Below are 24,123 nucleotides of genomic sequence, written 5' to 3'. Positions count from 1 at the left end.
AACCTCCCAGCCTTCATCACGGGACGTCCGACACTCCGGTCAGCATTCCAGGACAGCAAGTCATAGGGGGACAGGGAGACGGGACAGGCGTTAGACAGCTCATGTGATTGTAGTGGGCGGACATAGCAATAGATACAAGTGGTAAGCATATATGTGAATGGAGTAGATATATGAAGTAAGCATATTATGTGAATAGAATAGAAGTACTTAACCCAGCAATGAAACCGCGTTGACTGTTAATCTGTTAACAGTCTGTTAATACTGTTAATCAGTTGACAGGACCACGGACAGACAACGGTAAACAACTGATCCAAGGCCTCGGAGGTGCATGTAGAGCAGTCACTACAATCTTGGCCAAGACCCCGAGGCATCCATCACCTTAGTCAGCGCCAGGAGACGGGCACTCAGAGAGATGGGGGAGGGAAGGGGGGGGAGGGGGGGAGGGGGGAGGGAAGGGGGGGGAACACATTGGCGTCGGGTAGTGGGGCTATGGGTCCAGCCGACATTGTAAACATGTTGCGTGTTTGTGCGCAGGCGGTTGTTGATCTGGGTCCCACATCGCCTCACGCTAGGCTGTAGTAGTGTAGTGGGCTACTGTTTCGTTCTGTCACTCTGCTATGAGAAGGTCTGTCTATGCTACAGCTTTCTCTCCTCTCAACCATTTATGCTGACGGTCAATCGGTGTCTATTGGGGGAGTATGCGGGGGGGGGCTTTGTTTACCTTTTTTGGTAAATGGGCTAAGCTAGGGCTGGTGTGCTGTTGTGAATATTTTGAATGAAGGCGGGACTAGTTCGCTCTGGTCCGCCTCCCCTTAACGTTGTGTATATGGGTTTGCTCATTCTACAGTATTTTGTGGTTTAGTTCTTTTATTCATTTAACCCTTTCATGGTGCACACCACAGTGGAGGTTGCTGTTTGCAACCACCAATGGTGCTCCGTGTTAACATCAGTCCTTTGCTTTTGACATATTGAAACAGTGCCCCGCCCGGCCGACGCCATGGGTGGGTCGGACTGGCGAGTGTCTGGTGGGCTGCTAAAGCCTGTACCGCCACGGTATGGAATTGCCAGTGATTAGAACTGTGTTCGAATTGCTGTTTTTTCTATCAAAAAAATGGTGTCTGGTGGCCAGCCGACGTCGACACATCGCGCGAGGTTGTTGACGTTATTAGCTTTGACCTAGCCGCAAGCTATAACCGCTCAGGGTTCCCCTCTCCGCAGGGGATTTTGGTCTTCTGCTGGAGCGCGGGCGGTATTGTCCTAGGCCCCACACCGCCTCACACCGCGCAGCCAGAAGAAGAGAGAGCACGGCCTCGTCAGCGGCGATGACGAGGCCCTCGACAGGCGGCCATGTTTTCCCCCGCCAGAGGTATCCTGGGCGTTGAATCGACAGGTGTCCACAAGGCCGACAGCCTTGGCGGCCGAGGGATCGGCCATGTTGGATGGGTTCGGCTTGAACAACAAGCCGTCACCGTCCTACGGCGAGCAGCCCGCTCTCCGATCACTCCCTTCCCCAACACCAGCGGAAAAAGTGGGCTCTGATTGTTTCCTTTGGCTGCGGGCCGCGTGCCTTCGTTGAAGCGCGGGCGGCCCCACTTTTCGCTTCTCATGGGGACAGGGGCTGACACCCAGTTGATGGCTGAGCCTGGGTCTGTCCGTGAGAATGTTGTGCTGTCAAGCGGCTCCCACACCATAAGCTGTGTTGGTTGAGCCTGGTGTTACGTCTGTCAACTATAAGTGTTGTCAGCAGGGGGGCTCGAAACCTTTTGAGGCACACAGTGCGGGCTTCCCCGGCCTCCCCAGTGCCAGGCCAGGTGTATGGCGACTATCCAAACATTTATGGAGTCACCGAGAGACTAAACCGGGGAAATAATTCTACCTGCCAGACGCGCCGATTGTCATGAAATCACTGCTCCAGGATGCTGCGTTTGGTTACTTTATTGCGATTAAAAGCAGTTGATATAGTAACGTCATTAAAAGCAAATCACAGCTTGATTGGATATTGTGTAACGTGCGGTTAGCAAAGTATGACTTCCCCGTTCACTCCCTCATCATTTCAATACCTGAAACCCGCCGGTGAACAGCTGACTTTTACTCATACTACTACACCACGTGACCCATTTGTGAATGACGTGACCATAACAACCCGTCTTGTCTATACCTGTCACCAACATACCGGCCCCTAATTATTACATAATCTCATTTCACATTAATAATTACTAACACTTCAATTAATATAAAACACCACAATACAAATTTCGTTCAATTTATTTTGTCTTTTTTCGATTTTTTTTGTGCGCAAGGAGTTCATAGTTCATAAGGTCTTGATACTCTTCTTAAATCGAACCCCCCCCCCCCAAAGTCAAGTCAATTCAAACGTCAAAGTCACAAAAAAGTCAAAATAATCCAAAATCATGAAAAGAAACAAAGCCTTCATGACTGTTGACTCCTGAATAAGGCAAATCTTTGTCACAGGTCTATAGAGAAAGCTGCAGGTCCGCGTCTTAATCCAGACCTGTCGCACAAGTCCGATCTCGTCTGGCATCGTCTCTGTAATCCTCCCAATGATCCACGAATTCCGTGGTGCGGAATCGTCCATTATTGAGCACTATGTCACCGGGGATGAAGTTCCGCTTGATCTTTGTTCTGTCGTTCCTGTAATTGTGGCAGGTATGTGAGATGTCTACTGTTGAGAATTGATTCCACTTCGTCGAGTACTGTATGGAGTCCCTCCTCATCCTCTTCTCTCCATCCCATCCTCCTCTCCTCTCCTCCTCCATTCTCTTCTCTCTGTCCTCTCTTCCTCCTCCTCTTGCCATCCTCTCCTCTCTTTCTCCATGTGCTGCTCTCTCAGCTTCTGCAAGTTGATTCTGAAACTTCTCCATAGATCCATATCTCTGAGACACCACGTCACTGAGGCTGCGTTGTTCTCTCTCCGCCTGCTCCTTCATCCTCTTCAAACTCTTCCTCAACCAACCAACACCTCCATCATTCTCTACTGAGGCTTTATGTGCTGCAGTACCAGTCTTATGCACTGGGGGAAGACCACTCCCTCCATCTTTCCAGTATGGATTCAACTCCAGCCTATGCAGACCAGCCTGTTGGATGGCCTCTGCTTTGGCTTTCTCCTCCTCTTGTCTCTTCTTCTCCTTTTTGATCTTTTTTGACCTTTTCTTCTTCTTGGTCTTGAAGATGGTCTCCTGCTGTATCTGATGAAGAGGTTGGTCGAGCTCTGGGAGGAGCCATGTGTTCTCTCCTCTCTGTATCTTTAACTCCTGCTTGGCCTCGTCGATCACCTCCCGATGAACTTTACGTTTATACTCCATCTTATTGGTGCTGCTTGAGCTTTCAGAACTAGCTCCGAACGCTGCCATGACACTGTCGTCTCCTCCAACTGGTCCATTTACAGTCCATCCAAGCATCGTATTGACTGCATATGGCCCTCCATTCACACTTCGGATGACTTCCAGTGGTTCTAAGGCTCTGGGAACGTTCAGACCAATCAACATTTCCACGTCTGCATCTATCTGTGGCAGATAAACATGCTTCAGATGAGGCCATTTTTCCAGATCTTGCAGTTGTGGGATGTTACTTCGATTGACAGGCATTTGATGTTGTGCAAAGATTTTTGGTATTTTACAGTATCGGTCACTGTCCAATCCAGCGACTTCCAAGTCAGATGTAGTGCAACTGTCAACCACCTTTTCTTGGCCCATGGTATGTAGAAGGATCCTTGTTTTACTCCCAGATAGTCCTAGTTTATCCATCAGACCCATTGTGCAGAAGGACGCTGAGCTCCCTGGGTCTAGAAAGGCATAGGTTTCCACTGACCTTTGACCTGTGCTTGATTTAACCTTAACTGGTACGATGGCAAGCTTGCAATCTTGATCACCGGCCCCAGTAAGGCCACCGGTATGGATCTCGACTAGAGTTCTGTCCACTGCTCTGTCTGAGTTGCTCCTGCCTTTCTCTGCATCTCCATTCTCCTTAGAGTGGATGTGAAGCAAGCTGGGGTGTCGTGAGCCACATGTCCTGCAAAACAGACGTTCCCTGCACTCTCTGCTGATGTGCCCAGTGCACAAGCATCCAAAGCAAACTCCATTCTCCTTCAGGAACTCCATATTCTCACTGTGAGCTCTCCTCTCCAATAGAGTACATGACTCCAGTGTGTGTCCACCCTCTTTGCAGAAAAGGCAAGTCTCCTCATATCCATCCTTAACTCTGTTTTCCCAATGAGCATCTCTTTCAATTGTGGAGAACGTTGTGGCAAAACTACTCCCTCTAGCCTGAAGACGAGGCACAGGTCTAGCTCTGCCACTTTCCTTGAAAGCCCCCGTCATTGGAGCGTCTTGTATGTCTCCAAATACAGGGTATGTAGCGATTCTCGCTTCCCGCTCAATAAAAGTCACAATATCAGTAAACATAGCACGTTTGCGATGTCTTTCCTGGATGTTACATGCTTTTGTTCGCCATTTGTCCCTCAGCTTGTAGGGCAACTTCTTGATAACAGCAAGCATGTTTGCAGATGTATTTAGGTCACATAGGTTATGCACGTCTTTCATGGCATTGCAGCATCCGCGCAAGAATAGGCTGTATGCTTGTAAGGCTTTCCCATCCTCAGACTTAATAGCTGGCCATGCAAAGATTTTGTCCATGTAAGCGGATGCTATGACGTGCTCATTTCCAAAGTGTTCCTGGAGTAAAGCCTTCGCCGTAGCATATCCAGTGCCATCAGTCATATGTTGACAACTTCTGACTAGTTGTTTAGGCTGTCCCCTGGTGTATTGCTCCAAATAGTGCAGGCAATCAACAGCATTGTCAGTCCTCCTTTCTATGGTCTGTTCAAAGGACTGCATAAAGCCATGGTACTGCAGAGGGTCACCTTCAAATGGTTGGATGTCTCTTTTAGGCAGTGAAGCAATGCATTGTTGATGCACCAACATGGAAGTGATGTCGTTTTGTTTTTGCATAATAGACATCATGTTGTTCTGTTCACTGCTGTTGTTCCTGGACACAGATTGTATGTCTCTATACAAAGACAATGGAGGCCCTGTAGCCTTTGGGACCGTACTCTGTCTCTGTGTGAGCGCTGGGTACGTAGGGTTTGAGATTATAGTCTGGGTCTGTGTGAGTGATGAGGGCTTCTGGAGGTATTTGGCTCCATCAGATTGTCTTTGCTTTGGCCGTGTGCCTCCGACATATGCAGGTTGTCCTCTTCCATCCTTGTGTGGTATTGTGGTAGATTTCCACCAAACTGTGTATTATTGTACTGCACACCATGGATCGCAGAATGGCGAAAATAGGACAGGTAATTTACACCCACTATTTCCTCCCCCTCTCCTTAACATAGAGGCACACTACAAAATTTGAAAATGCAGACAAAGCAACTAGAGAATGCAGCTGGCTGTCTCAAATCTCCTGGTGGGGGGAATGAGATAAGCAGTAAGCTAATTCAACCAGAAGACAGTCGCTGTTTTATCTCCTAAGAAGGTGATAAAATCAGCGACTGTGTGGTTTCACAGTTTTAAGATCAAACAACATCTAGGGGACATCTGGCCTGTGAGGTTGAATATACAAACGGCCTTAGGAGCCAGACACAAGCTCACAGGAAGCCTTTTGTGGAAGGGTAGAGAATAAACACCAGGTGTGGTGCCTGCTATCTCGTTAAACAAAAGGCAGCAGAAATAGAGTAAGATCAAAGAGTTCCCCTTTTGGCCTTCGGCCCCCCCTCTTTTGCCCAGTAAGGGTATCTTGAAACTGTTGGAAGAACGCCCACTACTAAATTCACTGTAGTGGATTAGCCTATGGACAGCCAGAGATATTGTTTCTCCAATCAGGGAGCTCGGTATGAGTTTGGAAAAACGCCCGCTTTCTGTAGAATTAGAGGCAGAGCCTAAATTGGATATTAGCAAAAACTCCGTGCTCGGAGAGACAGAACAACATACACAATCCCACGAACGAGACAAGGACACAGCTCATTCTACACACACCCTTTTTCTCCACTAGAAACCCAGCCAGGAGAAGAACCGACGCAGCAGATCGAAGACGAGACGAGACATGTTTTTAGACAGATCTTTTTATTGAGAATTTAGACTGAATTCTACTGACCTTCGGCATAGCGACTGCTCCCAGTAGAATTCATTGCACACCTTTCTTTCAAATATTTGATTTGTAAACTGATTGAAATCCTTTTTCATTAAAAACGGGTTATTTTCAAACTGCTCAGATCTCGCTTCATTTCAACGGCCGCGCCGTATTTTCTCTCTGGGTAAGCAGTAACCAGGTTAAAACAGTGGTTATCTGCATTTGGCAAGAGTGGCAATTCCAAGAGCTTGTAAAAAGGTTTAAATCACAACGCAGAGTAGGGAAATTAAGCTAGGAATCCACTTCATTGTGGTGCCGTACTCTAGAATAAGAGCTCTTTTTGGGATCACAACAAAGAAAAGTTTTTTTTTTTTTTTTTTTTTTTTTCTCTTCGCTTTCTTCACGACGGACGACGAGGACAACAACAGATCGATATCGTCTTCGAGTAACGGAGAGGTTGCTGAAGAGGTGAGTGTGATTATGCATCGGGCTCTATTCGAACCAACGAGGGGTTGCTAAAGATATGACTGTAAAGAGATATTGAATTGAATGTTCTGACTGAAGAAGGCGGCTCTAGGATCAGTGTGCATCGTATGTCCTGAAGCAGGATTTAAGCACACCGTGCATCGTATGTCCTGAAGCAGGATTTAAGCACACCGTGCGTGGTACATTTTAAAGTAAAATTTTAGCACAATAAACGGAGCGCCGCTGGCAGTCGGAACATTCAAGAAAGTAAGGGAGTAGGAAACATGTCTGGATTCGTGCTCAAAGTTAAACCAAGGTAAACAAGTGTGCGTCGTATGTCTTAAAGTAAGGGCTTAAGCACACCGTGCGTTGTATTTTCTAAAAGTAGAGATTGAGCACATATAGGTTTGGTTTAACCTTGGGCACGGCGGGCGTGTTAAATTTAGACGGCGTTAGGCTGTAACATAAGATAGTACTTAATGTAAAGTCAGTAAAAAAGCTATAAAAAGCGATATAGTAAACTTAAAACACTGTCTAAAGGTACGGGGGTAAAATATGCCCGGTGGTTGTTGACGGGATATGCTTATACCGCACGCGTAGGGAACCATAATAATAGTGTTGCAGCTATAGTTAAAACATTTGTTGGTGTATGATGTTTGTGTATGAGTGAAAGGACTTATGGTTATGTTGAACGTGTGTGATGTATATGGATTAAATCTGTAAATTGGCACTTAAGATATGACTGAGAACGGTTTTTAGTGTTGAACCTGGTGCACGCAATATCCACAGCGCCACTCAACTATGCGGGGAAGCGCGTTCTCGTCAGAACTCGTGCGTATCATAGCGCGCGGCTACAAGCTACAATAGCTCGTAGTGGCTCGCTTTATTGCAGTATAACTGTATTATCTTTAATAGGGAATAGGCTAATGTTTACAAAGTGTAGGCTGGTTGTTTAGACATGTTTAAGGATGCACGATGAATGAGTGGGCCGCTTTAGAGAGGTTAGGAATGAATGATGAATGAGTGGGCCGCTTTAGAGAGGTTAGGAATGATTGAGAGAAACGGATGTATTTGTAAACAAATGGAAAGTCCCGTGTGACAAAGTATCGCGTTGTGCTATTTCTGGAGACCAACGAGATCTCGGTATGGCGGACGTGATGTAATCAAGTATTAGAAGGTTGGGGGCGCCTCCTGCAGGATGTTGGGGGGTACTGTGGTGCAATAGGTGTGATGTGCAAAAAAGGACAGCAGGGGGCGATATTGTCTTAGGAATTGTGATGGCCTATTTGTATCCAACAGCCCCTCTGGTGTAGATGTGAGAGGTGCTTTCAAATGTGTTTCTAAACAGGGGTTGCTAACCCTGGTCAGGGGTTGCTAACCCTGCTCCCCTTCCTCCTCTCTCTAGCTCCTCCCCTTCCTCCTCTCTCTACCCCCCTCCCCTTCCTCCTCCTCCCCTTCCTCCTCTCTCTCCTCCCCTTCCTCCTCTCTCTAGCCCCTCCCCTTCCTCCTCTCTCTACCCCCCTCCCCTTCCTCCTCCTCCCCTTCCTCCTCTCTCTAGCTCCTCCCCTTCCTCCTCTCTCTAGCTCCTCCCCTTCCTCCTCTCTCTAGCTCCTCCCCGTCCTCCTCTCTCTAGCCCCTCCCCTTCCTCCTCTCTCTACCCCCCTCCCCTTCCTCCTCCTCCCCTTCCTCCTCTCTCTAGCTCCTCCCCTTCCTCCTCTCTCTACCCCCCTCCCCTTCCTCCTCCTCCCCTTCCTCCTCTCTCTACTCCCCTTCCTCCTCTCTCTAGCTCCTCCCCTTCCTCCTCTCTCTAGCCCCTCCCCTTCCTCTCTCTCTCCCCTCCCCCTCCTTTCTCTCCCCTCCTCTTCCTATCTCTCTCACTCCCCTCTTCCTCTCTCCTCTCTCTCTCTCTCCCCTCTTCCTCTCTCCTCTCTCTCTCTCCCCTCTTCCTCTCTCCTCTCTCTCTCCCCTCTCTCTCTCTCCCCTCCTCCTCTCTCCTCTCTCTCTCTCTCTCCCCTCTTCCTCTCTCCTCTCCCCTCTTCCTCTCTCCTCTCTCTCTCTCTCTCCCCTCTCTCCTCTCTCCTCTCCCCTCTTCCTCTCTCCTCTCCCCTCTTCTTCTCTCCTCTCTCTCTCTCTCCCCTCTTCCTCTCTCTCTCCCCTCTTCCTCTCTCCTCTCTCTCTCTCTCTCTCACTCCCCTCTCTCCTCTCTCTCTCTCTCCCCTCTTCCTCTCTCCTCTCTCTCTCTCTCTCCCCTCTTCCTCTCTCCTCTCTCTCTCCCCTCTCTCTCTCTCTCCCCTCCTCCTCTCTCCTCTCTCTCTCTCTCCCCTCTTCCTCTCTCTCCCTTCTCTCCCCCTCTCCCGCTCTCACCCACTGAGCTCTCACACACTGAGTTCTCACACACTGAGCTCTCCCTCTCTCCCCCCTCTCTCTCTCTCTCCCCCTTTCTCTTTTTATCTCTTCTCTGACTTTCTTTCTTTTCTCTCTCTCTCCCTCCTTCACGTTTGGGCTGTGCAGAGTATGGCATATTGTGCAATGTGTTTTATGGTTTGGAACAGGTCTGTTCGGGACTGCGTGCCCCCCCCCCCCCCCACCCCCCCCCCCCCACTTCCCTGATGTTCCTTCAAACCCCCCCCCCCCCTCCACCCCCCCCTCTCCTGATTTTCCTTTGAACCCCCCCCCCCCACTTCCCTGATGTTCCTTCAAACCCCCCCCCCCCACTTCCCTGATGTTCCTTCAAACCCCCCCCCCCCTCCTTTTCTCTTTCTCCCTCCTCTCTCCCGTTCCCCCCCCCCCCCCCCCCCCCCCACTCCATCCTTTGCCCCACTTGCTGTGCCTCTCTCCACCCTCCCCCCTCTTCCTTCTGAAGACCGACATGGGGTTACATGTTTTCCCTCTGGCCTGGTTCTCTCTTGGCCGGTTGGCGGTTACGTTGCGGCCTTTTTTACATGTCCTGGTGTTGTGTTTAGGTTGGGGTCTTCATGTCAGTAGACTGAGGGTATGTTCGGTTATAAAGTTGTGTTGTTGTTTGTGGGGATTGCAGGACATATTAGGATACGCGCCGGTGACGGAGGGAGGAAGAGGAGGACGGAACAGACAAACATGGTTCCTGGTTTGAGTGACAGTAGTAGGCGGGTGCTTCGGGGGTGTGCCGTGGCAATGATTTGGTTGTGTGTGTTGATCGGTACTATAATGTATGATCCATATCTGCGACCTGAACAGCCAGAGGTGGTGATAGTGGGTAGGAGGTCGCAGCCAGACCATCACGGTAATCTGTTTTTGGGGATGGCGAGGACTGTGGCTATGGCAGCCAATAAGTCGGATTGTTACGTGTGTGGCTTGGCCCCGCTAGCAGGCGACGCAGGTCTTCCCTTGATTGCACACCCCTTAACGAAGTGTCATGCCAATGTGTTGAGGGACGAGCCTCTGCTCGGCCTATGCGACGGGGTGGGTCATGATAGGATGTTGAGGTATTTGGGTCGGGAACAGGGGTCGAATAAGGCAGTAGGTTATGGGGGTCTGAAGGACACTAGCCCCATTCCAGTGGCGTTTAGGGCGGCTGGGTTTGAGATGTGCGTAGAGGGGAAGTCAGGTGGTAAGGACGTGGGATATTTGGACGGCTGCAGGGGTGAGAGTGGAGTATGGGGTAAGAATTCGGAGGCGCCGGCCCCTAGGGGGGCGTTTTGGATTTGTGGTGAGTATGCGTACGCGGCGTTGCCTATTAAGTGGAGGGGTAGGTGTGCGTTGGGGTATTTGGTGCCAGCTATGAGGGTGTCAGATGTTTTGCCGACGATTCCCAAGTCAAGGAGGAGGAGGATGATGGATGCGGACCATTTTTTCAGGGTGGCGTTTCCCTGGTGGGGGACGTATGCAAACATGGGTGAACTAGACCATCTAGCTTGCGTGTTTGAGGATATGACGGCTACGACCGCGAGAGGTATGGCCCTGGAGGCTCAAGAGTTACGGTCCTTAAGACTGATGGAGCTGCAGTCAAGGACGGGTTTGGACTTCCTGTTGGCGAGTTCAGGAGGCACGTGTGCATTGATTGGTCAGGAATGCTGCACATTTATCCCCGAAAATGACATAGGCGGCATACAGGAGGTTATAGAGTATTTGAAGAATATTACTAGGGAGATGCAGCCCACGCGGGAGGACTCGTGGGAGGGCTGGGGTCAAAGTTGGTTGGGCTAGGGAGGGGGTAGGCACCCCGAACCTCTAGCCCAAAACAGGCGGCAGTGGGCTCGCAAGAGTCTGGACGCACGTTAAACACATACTATAGTGCTGGGGAGAAACTGAAGGCCCTCGTGCGTAACGAGGTATGAAATAACATACCACTGTGGTACCGTCTAGTCGGCCCAGGAAACGTCGCACGTAAGTTGGTGTGGGCACTGGGTGGTACGTGGGCGACAGTCCACACCTAGGAGCAGGGCAGTGCACCGGAGGGGGCACAGCACCTGCCGTGAACAGGCTAGGCTGGCAAAAACGGTCAATATTTCCATGCCCAGAGCAAGCGGGGTGGGGACAAGACCATCGGTTTCTAAACTGAGTGGCTGATAGGTACTACGGACAGTCAGCCGCTTGGGGTCCTGACTTGATGACGGACTATGAGGTCGCTATCGACTGGGTCGCCAGCCGGTCAGGAGAGCGTTATGACCCCTGCTTATAGTCACAGAAACGCAGGAAGTGGGACTGTGAGTGACTGGACAGTATGGGCATAAATGCACTTGGCTCAATGTACAGTCAGGCCACAGTAACCTTACTAGCCGATACAGGGTTAGTAGGCGAGCTGTGCTTCTGTGATCAGTGTTTTTGAAAAGAAAATGCTGGGAAGCAGAGGGATGAGGGGTGTCAATTCAGAGGAATCTGAATTGTCTCTCCTAAGATTGGAAAGGGACCCAGCCTTAAACTGCACCTGAAGGTAAACTAAGGGGACTTCTTCTGTTCATGTGAGGAGACCTTAGCCTGGAAGTGGAGGCCTGTATCCTTGGTTGGGTGAGAGGGGGTCCAGTGTAGGTGGCAATGCGGCCCTGAAAAAGCCGGTTTCCCCACACGTGGTATCTCCTGATCCTGGAGGGGAGAGGTGCATCTAAGTAGGGCAAGGAGTGCATCCGAACGGGAGGAGGGTACTCTTAACTGGAAGGAGGTTAAAAGGGTCAAAGCGTATATAGGATGGACAATTGCTAAGTATTTGCTGTGTGCTGTGGTGATGTTTGCGGTTATAGTAGTTTGTGTGAATGTTATCAGGGTGTGTGTGACGTACGTGTTCAAGACTCTCGGCGCGGCTGGTTCTGCGTCTGGGGACCCACACCGCTCGGTTGCACCTGCGTATGCGATGATGGTGATAAAGGATGGCGCGGAGGGTGGCAGGGTAGGTGTGGGCGTTCCGATAAAGCCGTGGTGCCCGGCGTCCGCGCTGGCGACTATTCTCTGATCTGGGTGGTGGACATTCAGGGTTGGGGAGTGGGAGGGCCGGGGCGTGCGTGTGGGTGTGAGGCGGGGGACGTTCCTGGACGATCGTGCGTTGCAGTTGACGAGATAGGGTTGTGTGTACAATTGTGTTTTTTTTTTTTTTTTTTTATATAGTAGGTACGTTTGGAGTGACTGTATGATGTACATTGTTGCTCAGCTGATAGAGTTGTGCCCTTCCTGATGGCTTGTCGTACAGAACTTGTAAGTCGCTTTGGATAAAAGCGTCAGCTAAATGACTAAATGTAATGTGGGGCGGTGTACCCGGGGTTCGGTGTTGGGTCTGGTCGGCTATGCATGGCCGTCCGGCAGGGCACTGGACTCTGGGGATACTGGCCTGAAGGACGGGAGAGGTTGCCGAGATGCTGACTGCTGTGTACCTGTGGTGAGGTGGGTTTAGACCACTGTGGAGGGGCTGTCAAGGTCTCTTCAGTAAACAGGGTCGACACCTTACGGCGTGCGTGGCACGGCGTCTGTGGCATTCTTTAGGTTACCTCTGGGGGACACGTGTCTGGGTGACAGGTGTCCCCTGGGGGGTGTGGTACTAAATAATGGAAAAGAATGGAAAAAATGAATGTAACTATATTAATCAAGATGTTTTGGTTTTCTGAGGAGTATCAGAATTGGAGCAGGATCAAGCGGAAGTAAAGGAGAGCGGAGAATTCAACAAAAAATAGGAACCCAGTGTGTTGACAGAGATCGAACGAGATAAGCTGTATCGTTATATCGTTATTTTCAAACAGATCACACTGTGTCTTGCTAAATATTTTAGTATAGTGTTGCCCGACATTTCCAATGCATAACGAATAGTGGAGATAACAGGGAAATGCCACTGTATTAAGTCTGGATGTTTTTGCTTTCTTTCTGTACAGGTGCTCGACTGGACAGGAGCTCTGAACGATTTCCATAACCATCTGGGGAAACGGGCCGGCTGTAATGAGCCTTGGTATAAGTATGAATGATAAGCCAGTTATCAATCCTTGTCTGCACAGTAAAATTTTGACAGTGTGAGTGTTTTAACTCAAGTAAGTAGAAATAGTGGAAGACAGAGAAACTTGTTTTTTCAAACGGTGTTACAGGAGTGTTTGAAAGTGGAGTGAATGACAGTAACATAGGAAGTTCACCTTAGTGGAACATTGATAGGAACAACTGGAGCGGTAAATGCAATATTATTAACAATAGAATAACAACAACAACAATATGGAAAAGGGCCTTAGTGATCAGGCCATTGGGGGGAGAAGGCCGAGAGCCTCTACAGACATTTCCCAGATAGACTTTACCAGTGATGATCTGATTGATTGGAATTGGAATATGGACTTCTCTCATGTGACCCGTACGACAGAAGGACTTGAAATGTTGACTTTGGTTCCAATACAGGGGAGTGAACCAGTGACAACGGTGTTACTCCAACCAGAACCGATTCAAGCTGGAGTGTCCATTGCAGGCGACTGCAGTTTAACCAAGGTACAGAAAAAGAGACTGAGGAGGGCGGCGTTGTTACAGCGGTCCCGCGAAGTCCACTCTGGCCGGATGGCTGGAACTGAGACCGACAGCAGGTATGGAATACACGAACAGCTTCTACAGCCCACCCGTTTCCCATGTCCACCCTGCCCTCAGCACCGAAGCCAAGATGAGAGGCGAGGAGAAACACATTCCATTCGGAGGACACAACGACTTTGTGGTCAAACCCAAACACATGGTGATGGAGAACCCCTCCCCCATCAGCCCGTTCCAGTACGTGTGTGCTCCAGACAGCGAGCAGACCCTCCTCGCCGCCCCGGCCCAGTTCCTGCTGGAGACCTTTCTGCAGAGCTGTTGCCACAGGCTGTTCCCCAAAGCCGTCCGGAACAGAACCAACCCTGTGCTGTCCATCGACAGCTACCTCAACATCGGCCCAGCCCAGCGATGGGAAGTCAAACCGCCAGTGCTGAGATGGTGGAAGAGGCAGCATCCTATAGACAACAGAGAGCGTTTGTGACAGCGTTCGAACAACACGAGGCAGTTCATCGAGATCTGATGAAGACACAGCTGGAGATTGGTCAAGCCGCACACGAGACTCAGAGATTGGGACGAGAACTGGCAAGAAAGGCTGCGCTACTAGAAGCGACAGCTGTTGAGATCATGCTTCGGGCGTCTGACCTAGGCCGCCGTGATCAAAGAGTGCCCTGTGCTCCGTTGCCCGGACAGGGAACTGGGCCGCGACAGGGTGAACAAAACCGCAGGAGGGGTGAGTTTCTAGGCCCCTCCCAACACAAAGGGTGGCAACCACGACCAAAAGGTGGCAGAGGCCGGAATCCGAATGGATTCCCGGTGCGGAAGGTGGTGTGTTGGACGTGTGGGGAGACTGGTCATATCTCACGGGAGTGTGCGAACAATGGCCCGGCTAGCTCAGTCGGAAGAGAATGAGACTGATTAGAATAAGGATAGAGATGAGGATACATAGATAAGGTTTGATTAGGTGTGCGAGTTACTAAAATGGTTTGGAAGACTAACCAGGGTAAGTTGGGGCTATAGAGGGATGACGTAACTGAATATTGCATGAGCTAATCAAACTAACAAAATGTATGGTTTTAGACAGGAACAATGGAACATTTAATGTTAGACAGAGTTGGAAACAAAGGACTATTTAATTTTGTTGCGGGGGTATTTATGCCTCTAGATGATAGTTAATTCTGTTGGATGAGTGTGTAGCATTTAGGCACTCACAATGTTTTTGTTTATTTACAATTTTCTTTGTTTTTGTTTGACTATATTTTTTAGGAACTGGCTGGCTGGGAGGGATCTCTCGCCGTTCAGGGATAGCAGGTGGTGGTGACACAGCGAGACTGGTAGGAAGTCTGATATAATGAGCTGGAAACTGAGAATGGACGGGAGCTGGTTCATGGTTTGTTTTCCGCTCATTAAGAGACCAGATGTAGAATCTGGGGAGTTGTGTCACATGTTGGGTTAAGTGTTGGGGAAACATATTTCTCTGTCTATAGAAAGCTCTGTAGGTTTCTGGTCGCAAATTGGCCAGATAGTGTTCATGTAGGGTGCAGACATGTGAATTTGATGATTGACTTATGGGAGGCTCTGCACCGGCTTGTTGAAAGCTGGCGGAGTGTGTGTGATGTGTGTTTAAAGAGACTGTGGTTTGTTGACCATGCACATAGGTTCTGTTGGTGATTGGCCTCGTCTAGAGCTGGCTGTCCGGACCGAGGAGCTGTCGGGAAACAAGGTATTGATAGTGAAATAATGAATATTCCACTTTTAAGGGTGTAGATAACGTAAGAAGCTGTAAAATACATAGATAAATGATTTGGAGAAATATGTATTGTCAAAATGCAGAACAGTAGAGAATGTATCTGCGAAAATAAATGTTTCCAATCTATTATGTGTTTTGTAAATAATAATCCAAAATGCAAAAAAAGGACAGAGGGAAAATCGTTTCCTTCTGTGGAAAATCGGAGCAGTACCGAGACCTGCACACAACAAAGAAGAGGCTGTGGTTAGCACAAGGTACAACAAGAAGAAAACGGTCAAAAACGAGTTAAAAACAAGCTGGTAAAGATCTGTCAACACACAGGACTGATTTGGTTGAACGCTCTCCCTCTAGCACTGTTTGCATGCCGGTCAAGCGAAATTCGCGGTCTGCGTCTGACACTGCACGAAATGATGTTAGGTCGCTGCATGGTAGTACCAGGTTTGCGCGTGACAGGCAAAGGTCCGAGTTTGGACATCCTAGACAACGACATGCGTGAGTACGTAAAATACATGTCAAAGATACACAAAAGTATTCTGGTTCATGTCTCCAGTAGACAGGAGCATGAAACCGGGGAGGAGGTGAATAGGCAGACTACACCTCAAATCATACCAGGCGACTACGTTTATGTCAAAGTATTTAGACGCAAGTGGTTTGGCGCGAGACGAGAAGGGCCATACAAAGTCGTTCGAGCCACCGAGAGGGCTTTACAAGTTGAAGGATCGCCTATGTGGTTTCACGTTACTCATTGTGTAAAAGCAATCAATACGGACCAAGAATGGGAACCTGAACCACAAGACCTTGACGGTAAAACCGGGGCGTCGCAACCGTTACACGAAGGCGAAGTGAAGGCGGCGCTAACCCCAAACGATGGGGAAGACCCGGATGATTATGGCGAGCCAGACCGAGGGGGCCACGATTGGCCACCAGTAGAAGATGAAGGTTTTTTACAGGAACCAGAGAGAGGAGAAGATTATGAATTGGAACATAATAATTTCTCCTCTGTGGACTTGGAGAAGGTACCAGAAGAGCCAGAGGAACCAGTGCTTAGCACAAGCCCGGAACAAGATACTCGACCAAAACGAGTCATCCAGAAGCCTAAACGGTATACATAGGCGAAAGAAGGGATAGTGTAACTGATAGGCCTTGGAGAGGGCGTGTACATATTAATTTTTGATTTTTCATTAGCTGAGCTCTCTCCTTTTTTAGAAATGTTTAGATAGTAAATGCAATGTAAGGTCTTTTCTTTCAGAGTGAATTGCACAAAACAGACACATTTGGTTAAAAAACACATAAGTATAGTCTAAACCTGGTAATTGGTACGATCATCTTTTTGTATAAAGGGACGGACCTAAACTGAAGTGAATTTAATATAACTGATACATTGTGTATAACCAGCAAATGAGTGGAAAATTGTTAAACGGTGTGAGTGAATAGAGAACTGTGTAAACAAAAATGGGTTCATAGTCGGTCAGTGGAGGAGGGAGTAATGTGGGTGTTGAAAGCAAATGATACTAACAAATATGGAAAATGAGTCAGAAGGATTCTGGAAAGGTTTGGCTCTGAGGTAATTAGGTTAAACAGTAAGGTTAAGGTAATTGTAAACAGTTTGTTTGAGAAATTACTAACAAGTATCTTGGGGATCATTAATCCCCAAACCGGGGAAACTGTGGTAGATTTCCACCAAACTGTGTATTATTGTACTGCACACCATGGATCGCAGAATGGCGAAAATAGGACAGGTAATTTACACCCACTATTTCCTCCCCCTCTCCTTAACATAGAGGCACACTACAAAATGCAGACAAAGCAACTAGAGAATGCAGCTGGCTGTCTCAAATCTCCTGGTGGGGGGAATGAGATAAGCAGTAAGCTAATTCAACCAGAAGACAGTCGCTGTTTTATCTCCTAAGAAGGTGATAAAATCAGCGACTGTGTGGTTTCACAGTTTTAAGATCAAACAACATCTAGGGGACATCTGGCCTGTGAGGTTGAATATACAAACGGCCTTAGGAGCCAGACACAAGCTCACAGGAAGCCTTTTGTGGAAGGGTAGAGAATAAACACCAGGTGTGGTGCCTGCTATCTCGTTAAACAAAAGGCAGCAGAAATAGAGTAAGATCAAAGAGTTCCCCTTTTGGCCTTTGGCCCCCCCTCTTTTGCCCAGTAAGGGTATCTTGAAACTGTTGGAAGAACGCCCACTACTAAATTCACTGTAGTGGATTAGCCTATGGACAGCCAGAGATATTGTTTCTCCAATCAGGGAGCTCGGTATGAGTTTGGAAAAACGCCCGCTTTCTGTAGAATTAGAGGCGGAGCCTAAATTGGATATTAGCGAAAACTCCGTGCTCGGAGAGACAGAACAACATACACAATCCCACGAACGAGACAAGGACACAGCTCATTCTACACACACCCTTTTTCTCCACTAGAAACCCAGCCAGGAGAAGAACCGACGCAGCAGATCGAAGACGAGACGAGACATGTTTTTAGACAGATCTTTTTATTGAGAATTTAGACTGAATTCTACTGACCTTCGGCATAGCGACTGCTCCCAGTAGAATTCATTGCACACCTTTCTTTCAAATATTTGATTTGTAAACTGATTGAAATCCTTTTTCATTAAAAACGGGTTCTTTTCAAACTGCTCAGATCTCGCTTCATTTCAACGGCCGCGCCGTATTTTCTCTCTGGGTAAGCAGTAACCAGGTTAAAACAGTGGTTATCTGCATTTGGCAAGAGTGGCAATTCCAAGAGCTTGTAAAAAGGTTTAAATCACAACGCAGAGTAGGGAAATTAAGCTAGGAATCCACTTCAGTATAAATGCCTCTGCATTAATGTTGAGGCCCTTTTCAAAGTAGGATTCCATTCCATCCGATCTACAAGAAGCGGCACTCCACACCCCTGACCCAGATGTTCTCAGAACATTCAGCCTTGCTGCCGATGCGGCTATGTCCGCTTCAAACTGAAGTTGTTCCTTTTGTTTCTTTATTTGAGCTTCCTGGTCTTCAAGAGCATGCCTTGCTATGTCTGCTTGTTTCTTTATTTGAGCTTCCTGGTCTTCAAGAGCATGTTTTTGTTCAAGCAACTTTTGCCGAGCCATTAAGGCGGCCATGTCGGCCTCGGCTCTGAGACGTGTAGATGCATTTGAGGAAACCTTTGATCTAATAGATCTTGAACCATAATTATTGCTACTATGGTTGGATATGCTGTCCTCTGGTTGAACATCCTCTTGAGCATAACGAAAACTGTGTGACTGAGGCCCAGTCACTTCCACATTTCCCACACTCCCATGTTCTCCATTTTCCTCCTCTGCAACCTCATGCTGCTGCATTTCAGTATGCCTGTTATGAGCCTCTAACTGAGGTTTGTTTCCTCTGGTTACTGAAAACCAGGCATTAACATCTTCAATGAATCCATCTTTATGTTTATTGACCTTTGAGAACCAGTCATTTTGTTGTTCTTGTTCATCGTGTGGAATAAGAGGCATCAAATAGTTATGTAGCTCATTAGAATTGTCAGACACTTGCATCAAAACGTCAAGTTGTGCTTTAACCAGTGCAACATTTTGGTCATTTTTCATGAGCTCTTTGATATAGGTTATCAGATGTTCTATTTCCTCCACTTTCCCTTTGCGTTTCTTTTGGAGTGATTCGACTTTATTTGCCAGAGCTTTTGCAGTGAGAGTTATTTTTCTCTTTTCTTTGTCCTGTTTCCCAACATTTGAACCACTCATTTTGAATGCACAAGAAAGTTATCACCATGAGAATCCAATTCCAATATTCAATGCATTTGCAAAGCCTGCACATATATCAGCCACAGCAGTGCAGAGCAGTGCAGTGCAGCGCATGTTAATTGTTTGTTGACACACACATGATACAAGCTTGGCACACACATCCACAGCGTATTCAGACTCATAATAACATCCACTCAGCGGTAGAACCAGCTCAAAATTGTTCCAAACGAACCAACATGGGTCCACAGCAGAACGCAACGGGTCGGGTTACATTACCGCAAATCCGTTGATAGGCACTGGCTCGGTCCGGTCCTTTGTGTGTGCGTGCGTGCGATCATTCCATAGTTCCGCGTCCAATAATGTCTGACTTGTCGGGACCCTTCGTGGCTCCAATCCTTCATTCAGTGTCACTGTTTGCTAACAAATGTATGGCGACTATCCAAACATTTATGGAGTCACCGAGAGACTAAACCGGGGAAATAATTCGACCTGCCAGATGCGCCGATTGTCATGAAATCACTGCTCCAGGATACTGCGTTTGGTTACTTTATTGCGATTAAAAGCAGTTGATATAGTAACGTCATTAAAAGCAAATCACAGCTTGATTGGATATTGTGTAACGTGCGGTTAGCAAAGTATGACTTCCCCGTTCACTCCCTCATCATTTCAATACCTGAAACCCGCCGGTGAACAGCTGACTTTTACTCATACTACTACACCACGTGACCCATTTGTGAATGGCGTGACCATAACAACCCGTCTTGTCTATACCTGTCACCAACACCAGGTATCATGTTGGTGCCTCCCACTCCTGAAAGATTGGCAGTGGTCTCGCAGGCGCGCGTGATTTGGGTGGTAGTAATATCACTGCAGGGCTACGGTGTGTAGGAACCCATGGGGTCCTTACACCTTGCATGTCCGGCTGCAGAACAACTCCTCAGCATGTTCTGGAGGGGTGTTCAGTGGGGGGGCTTTTTTCACCTAGAAAGCCCCCCGTATCAAACTGGCCCTTTCTGTCGGGGTCCCCCCTTGGGTGCGATTGCCTCATGGGTGGTGTCAGGGTCAGGGTGTCAGGGTCAGATGTCCCGACACGGAACGCTCTGCTCGCACGGTTCCAGGGTTGGCTACGCACAGCGGGTGGGACCGGGCCAACTATCTACAGTTCCTGGCGGACCTGCGCCACATGGCGGCGGGTGCGTTGGGAGTGTCATCACATATGACTACGGCAGTACCATATGTCGAGGTGGATGGAGAGAACGCTGAGGCGGGGACTTGTGTTTACACAACCCCACCCGTTTTCGGGTTTGGTACAGACCCTATTGTCAGGGTCTCCAGCAGTGACAGCTCTGGTCAACGAGATCCAATCTCTGTGGACGAAGCAAGCCATCGTCGTGGCGTTCTCCTCCCGGTGTTCTCTGGTGCCTGAGAAATCGGGAGGGGGGGTGTCAGACCCTGGCTGGACCTGTCCCATGGGAAGGTTCAGCATTTTTTGGATCGTCTCCTACCTGTTGAACACTGTCAGGTGGGGGTCTGGTTCTCCTCCATAGACCGTATGCGCATCTCCGATCTTCCATCCTAGGGCTTACCTACGCTTCCTTTGCAGGGTTAGCGTATGAGTACTAAGTAGAAGTAATAAGCCTACCAGTGGTTAAATCAGGGAAGTAATAAGCACATAGGCCTATCACTATGTAAGCGTATTGCTGCCACACCAGAAACAGAAAAAAAGATATCAGTATCACGTTATAACTTGATAACTTATTGTTTTAACATAAAACGTTTCACGTTATAACGTGATAACTTATTGTTTTAACATAAAACATTTCACGTTATAACGTGATAACTTATTGTTTTAACGTTTCATGTTATAACGTGATACCAACTTATCACGTTATAACGTAAAATGTTTTATGTTAAAAAATAAGTTATCACGTTATAACGTGAAACGTTTTATGTTAAAACAATAAGTTATCACGCTATAACGTGATACTGATCCTTTTTTCTGTTTCTGGTGTGGCAGCAATACGCTTCTGTACATATACACACGTATGGTATAACTTCTCTCCATTACTCTCTCTCTCTCCCCCAGCTGAATTTAAAGATGTTTTTATTGGCATGGCAGTCAAAAATGAACAGTATTGCCAAAGGCCAGAGGGATTTACAACATATTACAATGTAGAATGAGCTTATAAAACGAATTATCTCTCTTTCTCTCACTCTCTCTATTTCTCTCACTGTTTCCTCTCTCTGTTTCCCCTCTTGCTCTGTTTCTCACTTTCCCTGTCCCTCTTCCTTCCTCTCTCTCACTATTCCCCAGTCTCCCCATCTCTCTCTCTCTCTCTCTCTCTCGCTCTCTCTCTCTCTCTCTCTCTCTCTCTCTCTCTCTCTCTCTCTCTCTCTCTCTCTCTCTCTCTCTCTCTCTCTCTCTCTCTCTCTCTCACCTAAAATCTCCCAGATCAATCGAGGGAAAACATCAGCACTGGTTTCCTGGACTGCGGGCGGAAGTGTGTGTGTCTGTGTGGGTGTTTTCCTCTACTTTGGACATTTATAACCTCACATGACATACAGGACTTACCCTGTGTCTGTTTGGACCACCGCCCCATGTCACACGCACAACCACACAGACACACACACATGTTACACGTACACACACACCCACCCACACATACATACAGTACACATGCATGCACAACATACACACTCACATCTCTCGCTCTCTCTCACACACACACACACACACACACACACACACACACACACACACACACACACACACACACACACACGCACACTAACACACATTAGTGTTAGAATGCTTGTGAGGACAATGACTTATGTTCATTCCCTTGCCCCTTACCTTAACCTTAACCTTTACCCTAACCTTAACCCTTAACCCAGCCTGAAACTCTAACCCCAAAATCACCCCTTTTCAAAGCAAAGGCAGACAACATGTTTTTACGCTTAAATGTTCCTTCTCTCTATCATTCCTTGTTTGGTCATATGACAGACACATTTGGTCCACAGACACATTTGGTCCAACAAACACACAGGTGCTTGCATTTTAAATGCTTTATTTCAATGTACACATAGGGTCCAATACTAGAGCAAGGTGTGTCTTCTTCTGGGAAGGACTGTGGGACATACTAACCAGCATGGATTATGTGCTTTTTAGATGTCACCAACAAAGATAACTTCTGTGAAAGTCAATATTAGTTTCAACAGAGCATTTCAACTAAACTACCAGTTACAGGTGTCTATGATTTCCCATGAATTATGATCCCCCCCATGAATTATCTTACCAATTATTATTTACCGATGATCTTTCACCAATCAGCTGCTGCACTTCTGAACGTCTTTGTTGGAGAATCTCTCATTGAATCCCTCTTCTGAAGTTTCTATCTAAATGTATTTCTATATAAGACATGTACTGTATTGTGATATACACAAGTGTGTCTGGTTCCAGACACCAGCCTAATAGACTGAGGACCATGTAGACTCCACCGCTAGATTACGTCCTGACTCCATGTATTTATACAGTACAGTATTTGTTTGAATCTTACTCACTTCTCATTTCAAATTATTGAAAATCCTACGTAATGGCTGGACTAGCCCCAAGGAGGTACAGGTACTCTCCCGTTCATGCTCCCCGGACGCAGCCATGATCGTAGCTGGTGATTTCAATCAGGCAAATTTGAAGAAAGTGATGCCGTCCTTTTTGCAACACATCGCCTGCTCCACCAGAGGAGGGAATACACTCGATCACTGCTACACCCCGTTCAGAGCCGGCTACAAGGCTGTACCGGCTCCACCATTGGCGGGGGCTACAAGCACATCGGATCATGACTCCATTATCCTCTATCCCGCTTACAAACAAAGATCACGTAACACCGTCGTGTCACGTGAGACAAAAAAATGGACCGACCAATCAGAGGCCACGCTTCAGGACGTTCTCGAGGACGTCGACTGGGACATGTTTCAAGGAAGCGCCAGTGATGTCAGCGAGTTCACGGACAGCGTTGTATGCTTCATCACAACACTGGCTGATAGTATTGTCCCCACTAAAAAGGTGCAGGTCTTCCCTAACCAGAAACCGTGGGTGGACAGTACTATCAGAGCAGCTCTAAAATCCTGCACCACTGCCTACAACCTGGGCAGAGAGTCAGGAAACATGGAGGAGTACAAGGCTACAGTCTATACTCTGCGCAAGGATGTAAAACTTGCAAAACCAACATAATAAATTGGAGACACAAATGGCACAAAACGACACAAGAGGCTTATGGCGGGGACTGAGGACAATAACTGACTACAAAGTCAGCGCCCCCTCAATGGGGAGCGACGACGCCTCTCTCGCGGACAAACTCAACTCTTTCTATGCTCGGTTTGGTGCAGACAGTGGCCCCGCTAGCTCAACGGCTAGTGACGTCACTGGAGCGCCGGCTGTTGTGGAGGGGGGGGGGGGGGGGGGGGGGGGCAACCGCGGGGGGGCGGGGACGCTCTCTCGTTGTCGGTACACAGTGTGAGAAGAGCATTTATGCAGGTGAACACCAGAAAAGCTGCTGGCCCAGATGGAATAACAGGACGCATACTTAAAGGGGTTATGCACTGCTATTCCTAGCACTATTTGGGCAACTTTACACACTTCCTGTGAGTCTATGTAACACATCTGTAATTTTTATTCCAAAAATAATCATTGTTTTATATTTCTAATCTTGTACTCAAAACCAGCATTTTTCAGCCTCATGAAAGCAGGCTATTATTGGCTTGGCTCCACCCATACTAGCAGAATGCTTTGAGTGACAGCCACCCACCAAATAGCTCCGCCCATCTCCCCGTCATTCCATCCAGGTGAAGGTCTTAGGTTTCAGGTTTTTATTTCGACACGCAAAAACATATACCGATTTTACTAACTAATACAACATGGCTGTACATTATGTTTGGGATCCAGAGAGCGACCCACAGTATGATTCAGAAGAAGAAGAAGAAGGCGATTTGCTACAGCGAGGCTTACATTACATCGTTTCCGATTGGTAAGTTGATTGATTGCACTGTTAGTTAGTTACTGTTATCTAATGGTTGTGTACTTCTGTCGCGCGCGGCCCGTCGAAAACACACACTAACGTTAGATTGTACTGACCCCCCCCCC

The sequence above is a fragment of the Notolepis coatsorum genome (genome assembly GCF_963971535.1).
Source record: "Notolepis coatsorum genome assembly, chromosome: 4".
In the NCBI taxonomy this organism is placed as follows: domain Eukaryota; kingdom Metazoa; phylum Chordata; class Actinopteri; order Aulopiformes; family Paralepididae; genus Notolepis; species Notolepis coatsorum.
Note: the sequence above shows the minus strand (reverse complement) of the source record.